Genomic DNA, 21,250 nt, shown 5'->3' with positions numbered 1-21,250 from the left:
AGAGCACTTGTTATGTTCAAGAAACAGAGAGAAGGCCAGGGATCCAGCAGAGTGAGCCAGGGGAGAGGGATAAACAATCTGTCTGGAGAAGTAGTCTGGGGCCAAATCCTCCATGGAGGGCCTTGGTGCAGTGGTGGGCTGGAGCCAACTCAGACTGGCTCTGGAGTGCTTGTTGTTCAGTGACGTCATGTTGTAAGCTTGAAGTTGGCCTTGGAGGGAGAACATACACCCCAATTAGCAAATGCTACAAATCAGCGCTCCCCATCCCTGAGAGCCCATTGCTAAGCATTTACCAGCGCACCACTGCTTGTAGGTGTGGTGAGTAATTTGTTTTAATTGGAATAGGAAGCCATCAGAGGGTTTTGAACTGCGGAACAATGTGATGTGGTTTCATTTAAACAAGGTCAGAACGGAGAACAGCCCCTAGGGGTGCAAGAAGGGAAGCAGGGAAATGGATTAGGAAGCAATTGCAGTGACCAGGTGAAAAAGGGATGGGACCTGGTCTACAGGTCATGGGGAGGAAGCGGTTTTAGTTCCCTGTTCTGTTTTCTGGTGTGATATCCCTTAACATCCTGTTTGGCCTCTGTTGATAAAGTGATTCCACTGGCAGGGAGCAACAGATTTTCCTAGAAGGAGGGTGGGCTTTGGAATCAGTGGGCCTGCATTTAAATCCTAGATCCACTTCTTAATAGTATTCCTTGGGGAAATTACTTAACCTCTCTGAGTCATAGTGCCTTGTGTGTAGAACAGAGATAATACCTGAAAGGGTGGCTGTGATGAGTAATGAGGCAAAGAGTATGAAATTCCTGTTTACCCTTCTTTCCGGAGCACAGCACCCTGGCCCTCAGTCCCCCAGGGTCCCTCTCTCTGTAGGACATGGGACTGAAGCAAAAAGCGTAAAACTACTGGTCATCCAGTTCCCCAGGCTGTCAGCTGGTCTTTCCTGGTTCCCAGGTGGGCCACCAGCGCCACCTAGTGTCTAGTCTGGTTCTTGCAGGCCAGCCTTTCCTGGATGGTGTCTTGATCATGAATCAATCACCGCAAGGTTAAAGACTCCTTTGCCAGACAGAGCCAACAGCACATTAATTGTCCTAACATTCATTGTCTGATCTACCAACAAAGCTTGCTCTCTGCTGTCCCTCAATCCCTCCTTGCATGACAGTCTTGACTCCATATTCAGATTGTAGAAGGCAGGCCCTAGGTCTTCAGAATCCATTCCTCTTTCTTGAGCAATTATTTTGTGCCAGGCACTCCGCTTTAACCCTTAAGGCAATTACATCCTTATTCTTCATCTGAAGAAACTGAGGCCAAGACATAAAAGGTGACTCACTTAAAGTCACTGGGTAAACCATCAAGGTAAGATTTGATTCCAGGACCTCCCTTTGCAAGTGCAAGCTTTTTCCACAAAAGCATCCAGCACAAGCTGGGCAGCCAGAAGATGCTCAGGTGGTCATTTTATTTATTAGGCCCTTTTAAAGTAGCGAAGCAAAGAGAACACTAAACAGGAGTCAGGCCCCACACTGGGGCTCAAGATTTGCCATGAAAAGTTGGCCAGGTCACCTTGGGCAGATCAATGCCCCTCTGTGGTCTTTGGCAACCCCATAATTAAAGACAAGGACGGGACTACGCGGTCCCGAAGCCTCCCTTAAGTCCTGATGTTCAACAGTGGCCAAGTTGAGAGGGGTCTAGATGAGGGTTCACAATCTGGGCTCTGAGGTCACTGTGCTGGTGAGCCCCAGCTTTGCCACTCAATAGCTGTGATGTCTTGGGTGAGCCACTTACCCTGGCCTCCATTTCCTTGTCTGTAAAGCGAGAATAATGAAAGTGCTCACCTCCCGAGCTCACGGGGTTGTTAGCTCTTAGACCCTCTCAAAACAGTGCTTGGTAGAGAATAGGTAATACTTTCATGTTACTTTTTAAAAATATCCATTCTATCCGCTACCTAATTCATTTTTGCTAAACCATTAAACCAGATCACATGAAAGTCTTGTGCATCACAAACAGGGTTTTCCACTGTTTTATTCCTGCAAGCTCCAAGACATGATCATACACGTAGCCACAGATAAGACAATGTCATTTGTCTGACGCACAGGTTCCTCCCAGGATCATATGGGCTACAACTTAAATAAAACCTGAAATGCTTCAGCCCAAAGACCACTATTGTACCGCAAGTTCCATCACTCAAGATGTCCTAAACTGGGCTCCTCTGGACCTGTTTCCTCATGAGGGAATGGGGGTGGGGGTGGGAGTACACTATCTGATCATTTACAAAGACCTCTGTTACAGGTCAGGCACTGTGATAGGTTTTCCTGTAGCTAAATCAGAAAATAGCATGCACTGACAAAGGGACCAAAGACCCTGTCCCCTCTGCTGGGTCTCTGTGAGGCAGGAACCAGGGCTGGGCAGTGGAATGGTGTGTCCTCTCCATCCTCTTCTTAGGGATCTCCTCCTCAACAGGCAGGTGGGGAGGCTGGAGAGCTTGCTGTGTGATGGGATGGGATAATTCCCTTCCCCCACCAGAATCCCAGGCCGCTGGAGCAGCTCTGTCCAATAGAACTTCCTGAGATGATGGAAGTATTTGATATCTATGCTGCCCAACATGGAGGCCACTTCACCAGTAGCTTGTGGCTAGTGCAACTGAGGAACTGAATTTTACACCACATTTTATTTAAATTAATTAAAGTTTAAATAGTGTCTTGTGGCTAGTGGCTATCATATTAGATAGAGCAGCTCTACAGCTATAAGGCCTCATGGGCATCCTCCTGGCAAGATGAGGAGGTACTTGAGGCACAAAGTGATGTGCTTAAAGGTATCCAGTGACTCCTTGGCAGGACTGAAACCAGAACCTAAATCCTTCTTATTCTAGGCCATTTTTTTCCCCCCACATCATACTTGGAGACTTCGGCCATTGCTCTTCAATGGCTCCATGCCTTTCTTCAGGTTAGGTAGCTCCCCTTCCCCACACTCACCTGCTCTCTGCTTGGTAAACTTCTACCCATACTTCAAGACCCAACTCAAACATCATGACCTTATTTCCAACCCTGGCACTTCCTTGTTTCCTCCCCCATCTTCCTGCAGCATCTTGTCTACTTAGCTACCAGAGCACTCATGATGTAGTTATCTATTTATTTGTCTCCCTGCTTGACTAGAATCCCCTGGAAGTACAGACAGTGTTTTATTCTTCTTCCTATCTCCAGAACCCAATACAGGAGACAGGTCAGCAAACGTGTTGGGATCAACGTACTGAATGTACAACAATTTGCAAGTTTCAAATAAAAACAAACTTTCCCAGAAGACAAGGAGTTGTTACTAGCAATCAGGATGCCTGGGTTCTGTTTGGGACTCATGCTCAGCTGCGGTGTGACTATGGGTAAATTGTGCCCCCTCTCTGGGCCTGAGGAGGTTGGACTTGGTCAAATCTAAGGTGGGTCCCAGCCTCCTCTAAGGGCCTGACTCTGAGGGACCCCTGGCTCAGCAACTTGGGCAGGGCTGTAGGGGGTTGCAGGGAACGGTGGTTGGAGGCGGCCACAGACCATGGAAGGAACAGCTGGAAATGAGGCCTGAGGTCGCTGAGGCTAAGGTGCTGCTGGGAGATGCAGCCATGTCAGAAGCTGCTGGGCCACCAGGCCAGGAGTGTACAGGGGAGCCGTAGACACGGTGGAGGGAGGGCTGGGAGAGCAGCAGAGGTAGGAACCAAAGGGGAGGACAGGAAAAGGATGGAACCAACCAAACAAGACAAAGGAGAAAGATGGAGAAACACAACAAAATACTGACTGTAGAAAATCTAATCCATTTCTGGTTAGACTCTCATTCATTCATTCATTCATTCATTCCACACATTCACTCAAAAACACGTATTCATAGATTTCCCGAACTCGGGGGCTCTTAGATCATTAGACAAAGAAACTGAGGACCAAAGTGGGGAAATTACTTATCCCAGGTCACATGGGAAAGAGCCCAGGTGCCCACCTTCTCCACTCTGCCAAACCACTGTGCCCACTGAACGCCAGTCATGTGCCTCCCTGGTGTGTCCAGCACTCGCTTTGAGTTGTCAAGGCCTTGGGCCAGTCCTGCCAGGAACGGCAGCCTCTTCCAGATAGCAAAGGAGGCCTTGGGGTGATCCTTGGCCTCCGCAGGGCCTCACTCCTGGTGGAGCAGCTTAATAGAATGAGCCCTGGTCTCAGAGCTGGACAGTTCTGGATTCAAGTCCCCAGAAACATCTGTGTGTGTGTTTTTTTAATGGGTGAATTTGGAAAGTCACTCAACCTTTCAGTTTTCTCACCTATAAAATGGAGATTATCCCTCACAGGATTATGCTGTAAGGTTTAAATGAGATAATATGTGTGACCATGCCTAAAAGACATCAGTAAATGTTTGTTAATAAATAAGAAAGTCAACAGCAGCCCTGTGAGGGGTCAGCTGGCCTGACCCTCACAGCTAGGCCACGGCGTTCTCCTGCAAACATAAACAAGTTCACAGAACACCGACACCAGACAAGGTCGCTGTAATGGTGATGCAGCGAGACAAAAAGTATACCACCACATCCAAATACAGACAAAAACAAAATCATAAGAGTGACCGACATCTCCCTCTCCCGGGCAACACGAGTGATGGTGGTCTCTGCACCAATCACAGCCTTTGCCCTCCTCCAGTCCCTCTCTCAGATAAAAATAAAGGTACTGAATCACCCCATTGCCTCTGCCTTCTGACAGCGCCTAACCCAGAGCAAACTCTTGTTTATAGCAAGCCCCTCCTACCAGTTTCTTTCTGAGATGCCGCAGGCTTCTACAAGGAGCACCATGGCCTTCGTGCAGCAAGTGATAAACCCAACCCTGTTGACTACAGGTGTGTTCCTCGTGATCTTCTGCTGTGGGGCAGCGATCAAGATTTAAATGGTGGAAGTTCAGTCCCCATGATAGAATAGTGGAGGGACACACACATACACACACATATGTATGTATAGGTATATGCATATATATTATACATATAAATTCTTGTCTGAAGCATCTTTCCTTCAAGTATACAGCCTGGGTGACTTACTACTCTGCTTACGAACAAAATTGGCCCTTTGGTCTAACTGGGCTTCGGTAAAATTTGGGAAATAACTCTCGTGGGCAAAGGAAGAAATGGAGACAAGGAGGCAGATTAATATTTACATAAATCTAACCACAGGCCAGACTTTATCTCACTTAATCCTCATGACCATTCTATGGGGTAAGTACAGCATTATTTCCCCTAGTTGACAGATAGGGAAAGTGAGGGTCACAGACGTTTGGTAACTGTTTGGGCCATTACTTGAAGCAGTACCGGCTCCAAAGCCCATGCTCCTTACACCCAGCCCACGAGCTCCTTTACCCTCCTGGGAAAGAAGGGATGAGCAGTGCTGGGCCTGCTCTGCCCTCCATCCTTGAGTGTCTTGGCACCTGGCCACCTGAATGCAGCCTCTCTAGCCCCAGTGGCCCAGGTAAGGCCTAGTAACTGGTTGTGAGCAAAGCATAATCCATCAGCGATCAGAAGCCCTTGATGAGTTACCACTTTATAAGTGGGGAAACTGAGGCTCTGTCCTATCTGGGCTTCCTCCAGTGGTTGCTGGAGCTGGCCCCTACCAGCTTACAAGGGCAATGGCATGTATCTCCTCCCAATTCAGTGTTCAGTGATGTCCCTTTGGTCCTTGATATCAGCCATGGTGTGACTATTTACACCATAAAAAATTGGCAAATGCTATAAATCAGAGATTTTTGTGTGTGTGTTTGTTGTTTTTCTCCCCAGAGAGCCAGTTGTTAAAACATTTACCAGAACACCACTGGCTTCCTCTCTGCTGTAAGGAAAAGGAATTATAAATGTCAGTGGGGAGATGGTCAGGAAAAGCTCCCATCAGGGTCCAGGCAAACAGATCCTCAACCTAGCTTGGCTGTGATTTTATGAGCAACATCCTTGTGATCTGTGATGTGTTTGTGTCAGAATCACGAGGGTCTCGTTGAAAATATTTCCTGGGCGCCACTGAAGCCGAATCCCGGGAGGCAGGACCATAACCTGCATTTTGCCAGGTCTCCTCAGATGATTCTTTTGGTTCCTGAGTTTGAGTATCACTGCTCTGCATCCTCGTCATTGTAAAATGACTCCTCAGACACAGAGGGCAAAGCTTAGGCCCTCATAGAAAATGCACTCCAGTCTCTATTTCTTGAATGCCCACTGTGTGTTTGCCGAGGGTGAGTGAAGACAGGCCCAGGTGTGCTGCCGTCCTCATTCCCCATCCCTGAGCTGACGGTAGAGAGCTCACTGGTCTATCGACATTGGAATCAGACAAAATTCCACCCTGTCACCTCCCAGAGAGTTCTAGGTAAGCATGCCCACTAGATGTTCCAGTAGAATTTATTAACACGTAGGAAATGTATAGTTAATACTTAATTATCTAAACAATTTGAAGTCAGAAGAACTGGGTTAGAGTCCTGGATCTGATCCACACTAGGTTAGTGACCTAAGGCAAGTCCCTTGACCTCTCTGGGGCTCAGTTGCCTCCTCTGTAAAACTAGCATCTACCTTAGAGGTTTACAAGACTCAAACGAGATAACGCTGGGAAGGCAAACTCATTTACACAGTGCTAGCTGCACGTTTATTTCCTTAGCTCTCTCACCCTTGCAGGTGGGCCCTCCTCAGCTCTAGAAGCATGGCCTGTCTCCCTAACCAGGCTGTGGGCACCTCAGAGCAGGCCCTGGGCTTACCCATCTCTGTGTGCTTCACACATAATAGGTATTTCCTAAAGGTCTGTGATTGAATATGAATGAATGATCTACATATAGATATAGACAGACAAGACCACCCACACACAGATACATGTAGATACTGGTATGGGATTATTCACAGACAGGTGGCATGGAGTTGTGAATAGAGCCCAGGACCTGGGGTCAGGAGTTTCAAGTGTTAGGATGGGGAACTGTATCTACTGCTGCATAGTAAACTACCACAAACTTACAGGCTTAAAACAACACATATTTATTACCCCACAGGTTCTATGGGTCAGGAATCCAAGACCAGCTTAGCTGAGTCCTCTGTCTAGAGTCCCACAACACTGCAGTCAAGGTGTTGGCCAGGGCTGCAGTCTCATCTGAGGCTCACCTGGGGAAGGATCTGTTTCCACACTCACTCAGGTTGTTGGCAGAATTCAGTTCCTTGCAGTTGTAGGACTGTCACTTTCTTACTGGCTGTCAGTTGGAAGTTGCCCCCTCAGCTCCTAGAGTTGCCTGCAGTTCGTCACATGGGTCCCCCAAAATAGGCATCCCCCAACATGGCAGCTTGCTTCTTCAGAGCCAACCAGGGAGTGAGTATGAGAGAGACTCCAGCAAGATGGGTGCTATAATTTTGTCATGTAACTATGTAATCACTTATGTAATAACATGCCTGCCATCAGTCTGATCACCTTCGCCATGTTCTGTTGGTTAGAAGCAAGTCGCCGGCCCTGCCCACACTCAAGGGGAGGGAATTACATGAAGTCATGAATGCCAGCAGGATGGTGGGTGACCTCTTCAAGAGTCTGTCCATCACAGGAGCTGAGACAAACCTCATGAAGGATCTTCCTTGTGAAGTCGATAGACAGACTTGTGGGATAGTATAGTTCTGAAAAATCTTCTAGCCACTTCACTTAACATACGAGAAAACAGAAGCCCAGAGAGACAGAGTCACCAGTAAGAATACAGCAGAATCAGACTAGACTCCGAACCCTCTGACTCCTAATCTCCACCATACTCTACTGCTTCTCTCCTGCTTATTGTCAGAACTTTGGGGACAAAAGACAAAAATTAAGGTGACTCTGAAGATGTAGCTCAGTGACCACTGGAATGTCTTGGAATACCTACAGAATAAATCCAAGTCCTTAGCACAGCACTCAAGGCCCTTTGATGACCTGGCACAGTGGAGCTTTTCTGTCTCACCCCTTGCCAACCCCACTCCCCTCACAAAGAACCATTTGCAACTACCTGGGGGTCCTTCAGTCCCTTTGCATATGCTCCATCAGGAAGGTCTTTCTCTTTCTATGTCTAGGAAATAAACAAACAAAACAAATCAACAAATAAATACAGCTACTTATCCTTTGAGTCCCAGCTCAGATGCCACCTTCTCTGTGACACCCTCCTTAATTCTTGTAGGCAGAATTAATCACTCCCTCCATTCTGCTCTCTCAGAATCTTGACCAGCCTCTCATCAGCCCTTTTTGCATGCCTTATACTTGTTTTTGAATTCTGTTTCTCCTGTGACACTAGGACCTTAAAGCAGGGTTGTTAGAAAGATGTGTAACTTATTTGGTTTAAACAAGTCTATTCTGACAGTTGGCCTTGTCAAGAGACTGCCACAGCCTCTCCTGCTGAGCTGAGACACCACCAAGGCTAATGAGAGTATTTCTTTCAAAGCAGATGTCTCCAGAAGCTCATGGCAAGTCAAGGAAAGGCTAGCTCAATCCCCAGCCAATTACATTCTCCTCTGTAGCTCTCCCAGCACTTTGCTCCATTCAGTAAATAGTTACTGATTGATTGACCAGACTTGAATAGTCATTCGACAATTGCAATTGATGTACACCCAAGGCTGGTCCTCTACTCAGAGTTCAGGTTACAGTGATGAATAAGGCAAGGAAAGGGCATGACAAATCTAAAGCAACTGGGCTTTGGAGACAGAAAAGGCGTGATTCAAAGCCAGCCTCGGTTACTTACTAGCTGTACGATCTTGAGCAACTTATTTAACTTCTCTGACCTCCATTTCCTCAGCTAAGGTGGGGATAACAGTGCCTACTCCGTAAATGTTCCTGTGTGGATTATGTGAGAGGCTATATATGCCTGGCACGTGCCCCGTCCCCATTCCTAGAGAACCATTGTTCATGCGGGCAACATTCACCATACACTGAGATGAGTGCCGTGACAGACATGAGGTGCTGGGGGAGGGAGCAGTGAGTGGAGGGAACTGTTCTATTGAACAGAGAAGGAGGAAGGGGAGGCTTCAAACAGGATGAGCAGGGGTTGGCCAGGAGGATATGCCAGTCAGAGGGAACGGCACGTACAAAAGCAGGGCTGTCCTAGCGCCTGATCTACATTTTTGTCTGTTCCCAGGTAAGGCGGCATCTAAGCCCTGAAGGTAACACAGAGATCAAACAATCTCTTCCTTCTGTGACAGATGACTGATGTTTTTATTTCTGTTGCCATACTGGAGAAAGTGCCTTTTCTCTCAACCAGAAATATGAAATAATCCAATTTGCAACTAAGTTAATGCTGAGCATTAAAATGCACTGAATTCCAAAGTTCTGATTCTAAGGAGAATGTTACCTGAGTCTCACTCCCAGTGCATGTGACACATTTTTGAATAGACTTTATGGAGTTTGATGCTGTTAAAATGAGACATATGTATAACCTGTGAGTGATACTGCTGCTGTGGGAATCCTTGGAATCTCTTAATATTTTTACTTCCGTGATTTTCATGGCCTTAATAACTTAGACTCCAAGAATCCTAGAATGTTAGTTATAGAAGACCCCTCAGAAGTTCAGCCTCCACACCTTCCTGATGAAGAAGCTAAGGCCAAGACATGGGGAATGAGCTGCAAAGACCATACAGCAAAATCCTTAACTTCTGACACTGGAACATAGACCTCTAAGCTTCAAATCCAGTGCTCCTTTTCCTGTACTATGGTTACTTACTCCTGAGGGACTGTTGTCAGTTGAGGGTGGGTCTTTTCAAATTGCACACTTCAGTTAATAGATGTTCATTTCAAAGATTCATTTCCTTTGGGTTCAATGGGTTGCTTTCCACAAGGTCAATACTAAAAGGTTATATCAAACCTCAGGTTCTTGACTGTGTCCTTAAGTACTTAGGCGCTGAAGGTGATAGAATCATAGAATCTTAGGACTTCCCTGGTGGTCCACTGGTTAAGACTCTGTGCTTCCAGTGCAGGGGGTGCAGGTTCGATCCCTGGTTGGGGAACAAAGATCCCACATGCCACGTGACGCGGCAAAAAAAAAAAAAAAAAAAAATTAAGAGTCACAGAATCTTAGAGTAGAAAGGGATTTTAGAGGTTTATCTGGTTCAACCCCCCTTCCACCAAAGAAATACCCTCTGAACATATTCAGTGAACATATCCGTTTCTCCTGAGGGAATTTATTCTGTTGTTTGGCCATGACTCCAAGGTTCATTGTGCAGAATTCTGTTTCTCTACCTACTCTGTCCTTTAAGAGTGCTCACTTATTTATGTGATCCTTTAAATGGATTATGTGTCCTTTAAATGGTGCTCACTTATTTATGTGATCATCCCAATATAAGACTGGGAAAAGAAGTTTAAATAACGTGCCCAAGTTCACCCATGGTAAGTGGAAGATTCAAGCCAGCGTGTAACTCTCCAGAATGCCGAGACTCCCCCATCTCCCAGCCTTCTGTCTCTCTTCCACAAAGCCCTTTCAGCACGCTACTCTGGAGCTTTCCTTTTAAAATAAAAATCCCCTGCTTAAATGCCTTTGATGCCTCTCCAATACCACTCGACGTAAACAGTCCAAACTCTTTAGATTACTAACCAAGGCCCTTGACAATCTGGCTCCGAGTGGACTTTCCAGGTTCACTTCCCTCTACTCTTCCAGCGCATCCCAGCTTCTCCCTGAGGATGCCTTTCTGTCTCTGAACATGCTGTACTTGCTGCCTGCATGCCCTTCCCCTCCTTCTCTGCCTAAAGAATTCCCAGTTTCCTTTTAAGGTCCCTTCAAATGTCACCTCCTTGGCAAATGCTTCCCTAGTCTCTCTGAAGAATCAGAGACTTGCCTCTTTCCTGCTTTCTCCCAGCACATTGTACACCTCTTGTAACAGCCTCTTTTGCATTGTCATGGTGCTTTGTAGTCTAAGATCCTTGAGGACCGCGATGGTATTTCTTTGCATTCCCAGTTCCTGGCACATAATAGATGTTCCATAAATATTCAGGAAATAGAACTGAGGTGTAATCCGTTTCCAAATGTTAATCCTTCCTTTATTTGAAGACCCATCTACAGCCTTGACCTATGACATTCTAGTCCTAGTTTTTTCTTTTCTAGGCTAAGTATTCCCAACTCCTTCAGCTGTTTCTTATAAAGTCTGTTATCCAGAGTTTTATCGTCTTGGTCATTTGCTTCTTTCTGGGTGACAACTTGTCAACATCACTCTTGTAAAATACGAGTCCCACCGACAAAACTCAACAGCCCAGATGAAGTCTGACCACAGCAGAACACAGTAAGAGGGCCACAACCTCTGACTTAGATGTAGCATTTCTTTAACCATTGCTGTGTGCCAGGAGCCTCTGTCTATCTTATTTTCTTTCACTCTTGCAATAATCTGGTAAGGTAGGTATTATTTCTCTCATCTTTTAGATGAGGATACCAGCCATCTGGTAAAGCACTTCAAGAGTAAGTTTAAAGTCACAAGCCCAGAGCGCAAAGTGAGCTTGTGGCCAACTGATACCTTTAGATCATTTTTACAACAACTGCTGTCAAGTTAATTTTTTTTCCAGTTACCGGGTTTAAGGGCAACTGAGGACAAAAAGAATCAGTGCCTATAGAAGGGTGTGGAACCAAAGCACAGAGAAAAGGCAGGTTGGATTAATGACCAACTTCCTAAAAATAACAGCCTTTATCTAGGAGCTCAGACAGAGCCTGGCATTTCTCAGCCACATAGCTTCCTGGAACTATTTTTATTTGGTATTTTACAAGAGGAACAAGAGCAGAAGTGTCTTAGATAAACAGTGAGGTTTGAGGCTCAGCATTCCTCTGCAAAGCCCTTGCACCATCAGAATCTGAGCAGCCAGTCTAGTTGGGGCCCTGTGAGTTACAGAGGAGATGATGAGGAGCCTGTCTCCAGTCTGGGGCCTGGGCCTGGAAGGGCCCCACTGTGCACATTCATTCCATAAAGATCTACTGAGCGCTGCTGTGTTCCAGGTATGGTATGAGGAGCTGGGTGTGTCCTAAAGCAGGGGTCCCCAACGTCCTGGTGTGCGGGCCGCACAGCAGGCGGTGAGCAGCGGGCAAGTGAGCGAAGCTTCACCTGCCGCTCCCCATCGCTCGCATTACCGCCTGAACCATCCCCTGTCCCTGTCCGTGGAAAAACTGTTCTTCCACGAAACCAGTCCCTGGTGCCAAAAAGGTTGGGGACCGCTCTACTAAAGAACACAGGGAGAGTTCCAACCTTCTGAGCTTATCATCCGGTGGCAGACACAGACACAAAGGATACATATGCGATCGAGCAAGGGCAATGCTCTCCAGGCTGCTGGGAGGGCAAGACGAGAGGCATTTAGCCCATTCTGCGGTGAGGATGGAAGAGAAGGGATCCGAGGAAGCTTCCTGCGCAGAGTGATCTTAATTGATGGGTAGGAGTTAACCTGGGGAAGGTGGGAAGAAGAGACAAAGGAAGAAGAGAAAGTAGAAGGTATAAGCAGAACCTCAAATGCAAGAAACAGCATAAAGTTCCCATAAAGGATGGGAAGAATTACAAGCAGTTTGGTGTTTGATTAAAGCTCTAGAGGCAGAGAGATAGACAAAAGTACTAACTGTCTGTTGTGTGGTAGGCCCTGTGATACAACCTTCACATACATTGTTTCAGATCACTAACTCACTGTGCAACCTTGTACTGTACCTCTCTGGGCCTCACTAGTAAAATGAGGTCAACATGAATTCCAAGGTCCTGTCTAATCTCAGCCTCTGGCCTGAGTGGCGAGTTACAGTCTGAATACTTAAGAGGAAGTGAATTCTATCAGACTTAAAAACATTTACCAAGTATATAATGTGTGTAGGATACAAAAAAGATACAGATTAGGGCTCCCCTAGTGGCGCAGTGGTTCAGAATCCGCCTGCCAATGCAGGGGACATGGGTTTGAGCCCTGGTCCGGGAAGATCCCAAGTGCTGCGGAGCAACTAAGCCCGTGAGCCACAACTACTGAGCTATTGAGCCTGTGCTCTAGAGCCCGCAAGCCACAACTACTAAGCCCCCGTGCCACAACTACTGAAGCCCGCGCACCTAGAGCCCATGCGCTGCAACAAGAGAAGCCACCGCAATGAGAAGCCCGTGCACCACAACGAAGAGTAGTCCCTGCTCACCGCAACCAGAGAAAAGCTTGCGCACAGCAACAAAGACCCAACGCAGACAAAGATAAAATAAATAATTTTTTTAAAAAAAAATCTTTAAAAAAAAAAGATACAGATTAAAATAGCTGTCCGGCAGGGTGGGCTGTGACAAAAGGTCTGTGGAAAGGGTCAGATGGTGAGCTGTGGGGAGCTCCGAGTTGGGAGAGATCACAGCCAGTTTGGAGGGTCAAAGCAAGGCTTACTGGAAGAGATGGCTTTGTGATGGGCCACAGGGCACACAGAATGTCAGAGGAGGCTGAGCAGAGGTATTCCAGGCAAAAGAAACAGCAAGAGCCTGACAAAGGCAACCAAAAGCTGTACTTCTGCTGCCTCCACCTGCCCCCTCCCACACCATCCCCGCCACCCTTCTGCCCTCTCCACCCCTCCTGACCTCCCCACCCCTCCGTCCCTGCACATCCTCTGCTCACCCTACCCAACCCACTCTCAGGATTCTTAGCTGATAGCTGAGACTCGCCATAGCTAACCCTCATTCCCTCTGTCCAGGTTATTGACTATATCTCCCCAATATGGACCCTTGGCTCCAGCCACACAAAACTATTTGCCGTTTCTTAAATGTGCCCTTCAGTTTTCTGTCCCTAGCTCATTATACCTTCTCCATACAATGCCCCATTCCCCTAATGCTCCCTCTGCTGCCTCCAATTTTCCCTACCCATCATTCAAGTCCTCCTTCTCTATGAAACTGAGTCTCTTCCAAACACTGCATCATTTTGATTGCATTTCCCTCATGGCACTTAGAACTTCCTGCCTTGTATTATAATACTCTTCCTCATGGGACTGTAAGCTCCTTGAGGGGAAGTGCTGTGCCATGTTGGGGTCTCTCCCAAGGGTCTTGCACAGGGAGCACTCAATAGCTGGCCAGCCAGCCAGTAAACACATGGGCTGTGAGCAAAGCAATCAGAGGCATAGTCTAAATGAACCTGTCCTTAGACCATCATTTAAGGAGAACTGGGGTCCTTCTGTCATCCTGTGCTTCTCCAGCATTATTCCCCTACACTCAGGCATGTGCTTCAGTGGTATCAAGCCCACCTCTAGTTCCAGTAGTGGACCTTGTTATCCCATCCTCCTAATTGCTTCCAGAAGGTTCAGGACTCCCGATGAATCAGTCAGAAAATGTCCAACCATTCTTCTGATCCCAAACTTAGCAACCAGATGAAATCTGTTTAAACTGCCCATTTAATGATCTTAGGCAGCCCTAAAGCAAAAAAGGAGTCACAAAAGGCCGACAACCAGGAGAAGATGTGAAAGGGAAAACATCCAAATCAAGGAGGAGGCTAAGAGCTCACACATTTTTCAGTGCCTCACCCCATCACCACCATCCCCACTTTCTTTAAGCACCAGAGGTCGTTTTTCCTCTTCACTCAACAACTCTCCCTCGGGGTCACTGTCCACCCAGCAACATGGTAAAAGTAGAGCACTGCTCCTCGATCGTCAATCCTGGAATAATTGCTCCTTCTTGCGCTCCTTTACGGAGGGCTCTGCAGGGTTATTCCTTAATGTGATATATAAAACAGCGGACCTGAGGTTTTCTAGTATCCCTTCTTAAAAAAATATTACATCCTGATTTGCCTGTTTTCTTCCCTGTCCATTGCCTCTGTACTTCTTGGCTTACCACCAGCTGTGACTCTTTTCCAAGGGTCTGGTCATAGCCCAAATCCACTCTCCATCTGCCTCTGGGTTTTTAAACCCCTTACATCTCCTTTTAAAAATTTCAAACATCAAGCAATTAATGAAATCTATGATGTGCTGTGCTCTGGGATACTAAGTGGAATACAAGTGAGGTACTACCTTCAAGAAAACTACTGTCTAACTTAAGATACTTCAAGGTGACACACTTCATACAGAGATGTTACCAAGTGACAGCACAGAGGAGGAAGTTATTAATCCTTCTTGAGAAGTGTCAGAAGGAGTTTTGATCTGGCTCTAAAAAAGAAGCAGGGATCCAAAAGATAATATGTACACTTTTAATTTTTTCAGCAAACATGTAGGAATCTCTCCTTCATGCAAAGCCTCGTCTGAGGTATTAGAGCTACAGGTGTGAACAAGGTTTCTGATCTCAAGAAGTTTTCATCCTAGGAAAGGTGTTTTTAAATGTGTCCTAATAATGGTGATACAATACATATCTTGCTATGAAAGAGTTACAAACTGCCAGGGGAGTTCACAGAGAAACGTTTAAGAGAACATTTCTCACTGGGCATAGGAGGCAGAATTTTAAGATGGACCCTAAGATTCCTGGTCCCCTGGTGTATTCGTCCTGCTTAATCCCTGCGACCGTAAAGAGGATGAATTTTACTCCAGTGATTAGGTTATATGTCACAGTTGCCCTTAAGTAGGGAGATTTTCTGGATGGACCTGACCTAATTACAAATCGTTTAAAAGCTGAGAGTTTTCTCTGGTTGAAGAAGGAGATATTTGAAGAATTCTCTTCTTCGATTAGATATGAGAGAGGCTCTCTGTCAATGAGATGGCAAGGACCTGAGAGTGGTCCCCAGTTAACAGCTAGCAAGACAGTGGGGCTCTCAGCCCTGTGACCACAGAGAAACAAATTCTGCCAAGAAGCTGAAGGAGCTTAGAGAGGACCTTTCCCTAATCAAGCCTCTGGCTAAGGAGATGGCTGGCTGGCATTTTGATTTCAGCCATGAGATACCCTAAGCAGAGAACCCAGCCACACCATGCCAGACTTCTAACCTACAGAACTGTGAGCTAATCAATGACTGTTGTTTTAAATTGTTAAATTTGTGGTAACTCATTGTGAAGCAATAGGCACTTACAACACTCTCCTTTCATTCATTGTTTACAAACTAGTTTCCCCAACTGTGGGCTCCTTGGTTCAGGCTGCATCTAGTTATCCTTGTAGCCTGAAGGCTATTCACAAGACAGGTACTCCCTAAAATTCCATCAAATGAGTGTTTAAATGAGACACAGGGATGCAAATGAGCACCTGGATGTAGATCAGGATCTGGATACACTCTGTCCATTCTCTCTTCCCAAAGATGGGGAGACTGATACTGAGACCAATGCCCAGACAAAAAGAGGAGGCTCCCCTTCAGTCCAGCACTCCAAGGTCTGTTCCAGAGACAAAGCAAGCCACCTAGCCCTAGCTGCCCCAGCTGAGGCCCCAGCCTTGTGGGGATGGGACCTTCTCCCAGACTTGTCTTAGGTGGACTTCAAGGAGCATTGTTCCCAGAGGATCATTAATCAGGGATCTCTGTGTGACTTGAGAGTCAGTTCTAAATCATACCTATACTCACGCCACACCATCTCAACAGGGGTCTTCACATTTATATGTCACTGTAACACCTTAGCTATAGGTGAAAGCCAAACATATTTTCAACCAGCCAAAATAGAAGTTAAAAAGTCCTTGAGCCTCATTTATTCATTTCTTATGAAACATTTTTATGTTGTTGTTACGTTTATGTTATGTTTTAATGCTTTAACACAAGGAATGCTGTGTACTCTCCACCTTGCTTACAGACAGTTAAAATTCCCTGTGTACTCCTCCCGCAATGGCATGCCCACCCCAAACCCTAGAGATAACCTCTCCCCTGAATTTATTGTTTACTGTTTCCACGCATGTCTTTACACTTTTACTGCATGGGTATGTGTGTCCCTAAAAAAATGGTACTGTTTTGCTTATTTTTAAACTTTATATAAGTAACATCATACTGCTTATCCTTTTTTTGTTCAGTGCCGTTTTAAAGACATTTTCATGTTATTACATGTAGCTCTAGATCAGGGGTTGGCAATTTTTTCTAGAAATGGCCAGAGAGTAAATATTGCAGGCTTTACAGGTCAGAAGGCCTACTGTGGCACAAAAGCAGCCACAGAAAGCCTGACTGGATTCCAATAAACCTTCATTTTCATGTAAGTTTCACATGTCATGATATATTCTTCTTTTGATTTTTTTCAACCATTTAAAAAATGTCCAAAACAAAACAAAACAAATCATTCCTAGCTCTTGGCCTGAAGGAAGTCAGGCCAGATTTAGCCCAAGGACCATTGTTTGTCAATTCTGCTCTAGATCATTCATTTTTATTGCTATAGTGTTCTGTTGACTTCACATTCATAAAAAATGAATTTACTAAATATTTACCAGGTTCAAGAAATTCAGTAGATACTACTGTAGATCAGACACTGATCTACTCTCAAAAAATCTACTATGTAAGTAGACAAGATAAGGCGTGTTAACCAATAAGGAGGCAGAAAGTGACCAAGGTCCTAAGAGAGGTTTGCGTGGCCTACCGTGAGAGCCAATACGAGTGAGGCAGGAGAGCTCACTTCACATTGGCATAGTGTTGAGAAAGTGGGCTGTGGAGCCGGGCTGCCTGGATTCCCGTTCTGGCTCCACCATTTACTAGCTCTGTGACCTTAGACAAGTTGCTTTACCTCCCTGTTCCTCAGTTTTCTCATCTGTAAAATGCAGGTCATAATAATACTGTATAGGTTTGTTGTGGAAATTAAATTGTCATAAAGATTAAATAAGATAGTGCCCATAAAGCACCCAGAAGAGTTCCTGGTTCTTACTTAGCATTACATAAATGTTGGTTTTTATTATTCAAGCTGGATGATCATATGAGGCTTTGGAAAGGCAGCATTAAATCAGAGTTTTAAAAGATTGTTACGGTTTAGACATACAGAAGTGGAGAGCAAGGCATTCTAGAACATAGAGCAGTATATAAAAAAGCCTAGAGTAGCAAAGGGCATATGTAGAAAAGGAAAGCAAAGGGCAAATGTAGAAAACTACACATGAATCAAAGGGTAAATAAAGAAGAGAGAGAAATAAATTTAGAAAGGAAGGCTGTGGCCAGATCATAAAGAGCCTTGAACACAAGGGTAACAAGTTTAGACTTTGTCCTGTAGGCACTAAGGACTTAGTAAGTTTTATGAACTGGGGACTGACAGGATGCTTCCAGGATCTGGCAGCTGTGGAAGACAAGTGGAGAGAAGAGAGTCAAGAGTTAGGTTACATCCCCAATAGCCTAGGAAATAGGACGTTGACTAGGGAAAAGGCAGTGTGCTTTGGCAACTGACTGTATGTGGAGGACAGGGAGGAATTTTAAGAAGCACTACCATGATTTTAAGACTGGGTGACCGGAAGTATGGTGGCGCCATTGTTGAAATGGGGAACAGATAGAAAGAGAAGGTTTAGCATGGAGAATCATGATTTTGGTCTTTAACCCACAGAGTTTGAGGACTCCACAGGAATTGTCTAATGGAACCGGAGCTAAGAATAAATAGGTCTGTAGACAGAGCTGATGATATAGACTAAATGCTTTGGGTTAATCCTTTTAACAACTCAATATGATAGGTATGTGACTATCCCCATTTTATAGAGGAAGAAACTGAAACCAGGGGAATTTAGGCTAACTCCACAGCTCATCATCAACCACCCCTCTACTGACTTTCCAGCTGCCCTTTCCAGTGCTTCATCCCAGGACAGTCGCTCAGACCCTTGCTTAGAGGCTGACTATTTGATGCAACTCCAGTAAGCTTAGATTATGTACCTTCTCAGCTTTAGCAAATTAGAAGCAGGTATAAAAGGGATAGGCATAATGACAGCAGGAGAAGTGGCAGCTGAAAACCAGAACCTTTGTGGAAGCACCATGAGAGCCCCAAAAGCACAGCATTCTGGGGCCATTTGTTAAGGTGGAAGAGTCCTTAACTCAATAGTCCAAGAGGATTGCTTAATAATAAAGCCCGATTGCTACCAATTCATGTTTATAATAAATCAAGAAAATACTAAGTTTACTTCTGTTTCTTAAATAAGGATGGCTAGGAAGTTTATAAAATACCTTTAAAAGATTTTTATCTGATATGGATACTTTTTTTTTTAATGTTAAAGGAACAGACTCTCAGCACTCTGGGGAACTTCTCTTCAAAAGCGGCTTTCCTGACAGCAGAGGTTTGATACAATTGTTTTCCCTCTCACTTGTGAGCCCTAGACGTATGTGAAGGATAACCCGGGCTGTGTAGCTCTGGAGAACCCGCTGCCAGGATTCCCATGCCTACTCACACTAGCATTGGTAACCTCCTCTTTTCCTCTCCTCTGCTTTCCTCACTGGACTGCTTCTCAGAAAACGGGCAAAGAGGAGAGGTAGCAGTGTGCTGGGGTCAGAAAGGGTGCTAACGTCCACAGCAAATGCGAGCAAAAGCCTCACTACACAGCACCCAGTGGAAATGAAGGAATAAAACACTCATCCTGTCGCTTGTCAGGTGGTAAAGTGATACCAAATGAGGAATAAAAAGACCAGAGTCATCTGGGTCCTAGCTCTGTTGCTTACCAGCCCTGCACTTCCCTGTTTCTATCCTTCTGCCTAGAATGCCCATGCCTTGTGAACTTATCTCTCAAGGCTGGCCTTGGGTCTTGAAAACTCTTTCTGAAATGAAAGTCTGATTAAGTCACTCCCCTACTTAAAACTTCAATAGCTTCTTTCTGCCTATAGCAGGCATTCATAAACCTTTTGGGCTCAGGACCCCTTCCCACTCTTAAATATTACTGAGGACCTCGAAGAGCTTTTTAATGTGCCATTTGTTACTTCTAACAATACTTACCATATTAGGAATTAAAACTGAGAAATTTCTAAAATTTTATTAATTCATTTAAAATTACAAGAAATCCATTACCTGTTAATATAAACACATTTTTAGTGAAAAATGTCTACTATTTCTAAGACAAAATATTAATGAGAAAAGCGGTGTCTTACATTTGTACAAATCTCTTTAACACCTGGCTTAAAGAAGACAGCTGCATTTTCAAATCTGTACCCGCATTTAATGCGTTGAAATATCATTTGTCCTATAGTCTACGGAAAACTTCACTGTATGCTCATCAGAGTAAAAAAAAGCAAATCGCATTTAGCATTATTATGAAAATAATTTTGAGCTCTCTGACCCCTGAAAGGATCTCAGGGACACCCAGGAGTCCCAGAACCATACTATGAAAACCACTGGCCTACAAAATAAATTCTAAGGTAGACATACAAGGACATTAAATGTCATTCTAGGCACACAAAGACCTCCTTCCATGTTCTGGCTTCCTTTCCCTGTCTAGCTTCAGCACCGTCATCACCACATTCACACTGTCTCTCATACTCCCACCCTGCCAGTCACACCAACCAGCCATCTGCTCTCATATGTCTTTATGCCCTTGCACACATCCGTCCCTCTGCCTGAAATGAGCTTCCTCCTTGCAGACTCTTTCAAGAGCCAACCTGAAAGTGTTTAACTCTCAGGGAGCCTCCTTTGACCCATCCAAACAGCTGATGACTCCCTGCTGGCAGAGCACAGGCTTTGAAGTCAGGTTGGAGATGAATCTCCACTCATTTACTGGCTGGGTGACCTTGGACAAGTAGCTTCACCTCCCTGAGCTTCAGTTTCCTCCCTGCTAAAATAGGGATGATCCAGGTGGACGCGGCGTTTAATCATAGGAGTGCAGCAAAGAGTGTTCACTACCAGAATGAGCCTGTCTCCAGGCACATGGAGGGGCTCAATGCGTAAGTAGTTGTTGAATGGATGGATGAACCAATGAAGGGACCGCGGGAGCTTCTATTTCCTACGCATTTACTTACTAGGTCTCCAGCACTGTTCCGTGGGCTTCACAAGCATTAACTTATTTATCCTCACATCAACCCTCTGGATTGAATGCTATCCCGTTAAAGGTGAGGGTCCTGGGGTAGAAATACAAGGTAACTCGCTCAAGGTCATCCATCACTCTTAGCAGGGCAGGGATTCGAGCCCCGGAGCGCCGCTCTTCGCCCGAGGCGGCGCCGCGCGTCAGCCAACCTGACCTGACACCTCTTGGGTCCGCCATCTCCCCCATCCGCCCACGCGCGGGCTCGGAGCGGCGACAGCGGGACTCGAACCCAAGTACCCGAGCCCTCTCCAGACCTCAGTTTACCCACCCGTGAGAAGCGGCGCATAGGGCCGGTGGGGACGCGGGTCTGGACCCCGGGGTCGAAGGCAGGAGGCGGGAGGCAGCGGAGGCTAGCGGGCCCTGGGCGCTCGGGGGCGCCCTCCCGGCACCGCCCCCCCGCGCGGGCCCAACTGCCGAGGCGCTCGCCACCCTGCGGCCTGAGGCCCGGGGGGCGGGGCCGGGAAGCCCGCGCCCCGCCCCCGCCTCAGCCAAA

The 21,250-nt window shown here is 46.0% G+C and overlaps 1 long non-coding RNA gene across 5 annotated transcripts; it reads right to left on the bottom strand.

Annotated features, from left to right (window-relative positions):
- Positions 1-6,969: 6,969 nt before the first annotated feature.
- LOC137218587 (uncharacterized) lies at positions 6,970-21,222 on the bottom strand. 5 transcript variants are annotated; one of them, XR_010940763.1, is made up of 6 exons: positions 21,026-21,222; positions 20,693-20,791; positions 12,172-12,364; positions 9,816-9,945; positions 7,974-8,033; positions 6,970-7,638 (listed from the first exon to the last, which is right to left on the bottom strand). It is a non-coding gene; the product is annotated as an uncharacterized lncRNA (long non-coding RNA). The 5 variants fall into 5 exon arrangements; XR_010940762.1 differs by lacking the exon at positions 20,693-20,791; XR_010940766.1 differs by lacking the exons at positions 9,816-9,945; positions 12,172-12,364.
- Positions 21,223-21,250: the final 28 nt, after the last annotated feature.

This window comes from Pseudorca crassidens, chromosome 2, assembly GCF_039906515.1.
Source record: "Pseudorca crassidens isolate mPseCra1 chromosome 2, mPseCra1.hap1, whole genome shotgun sequence".
NCBI classification, from domain to species: Eukaryota; Metazoa; Chordata; class Mammalia; order Artiodactyla; family Delphinidae; genus Pseudorca; species Pseudorca crassidens.
Note: the sequence above shows the minus strand (reverse complement) of the source record. Positions and strands in the feature narration are given on the sequence as shown.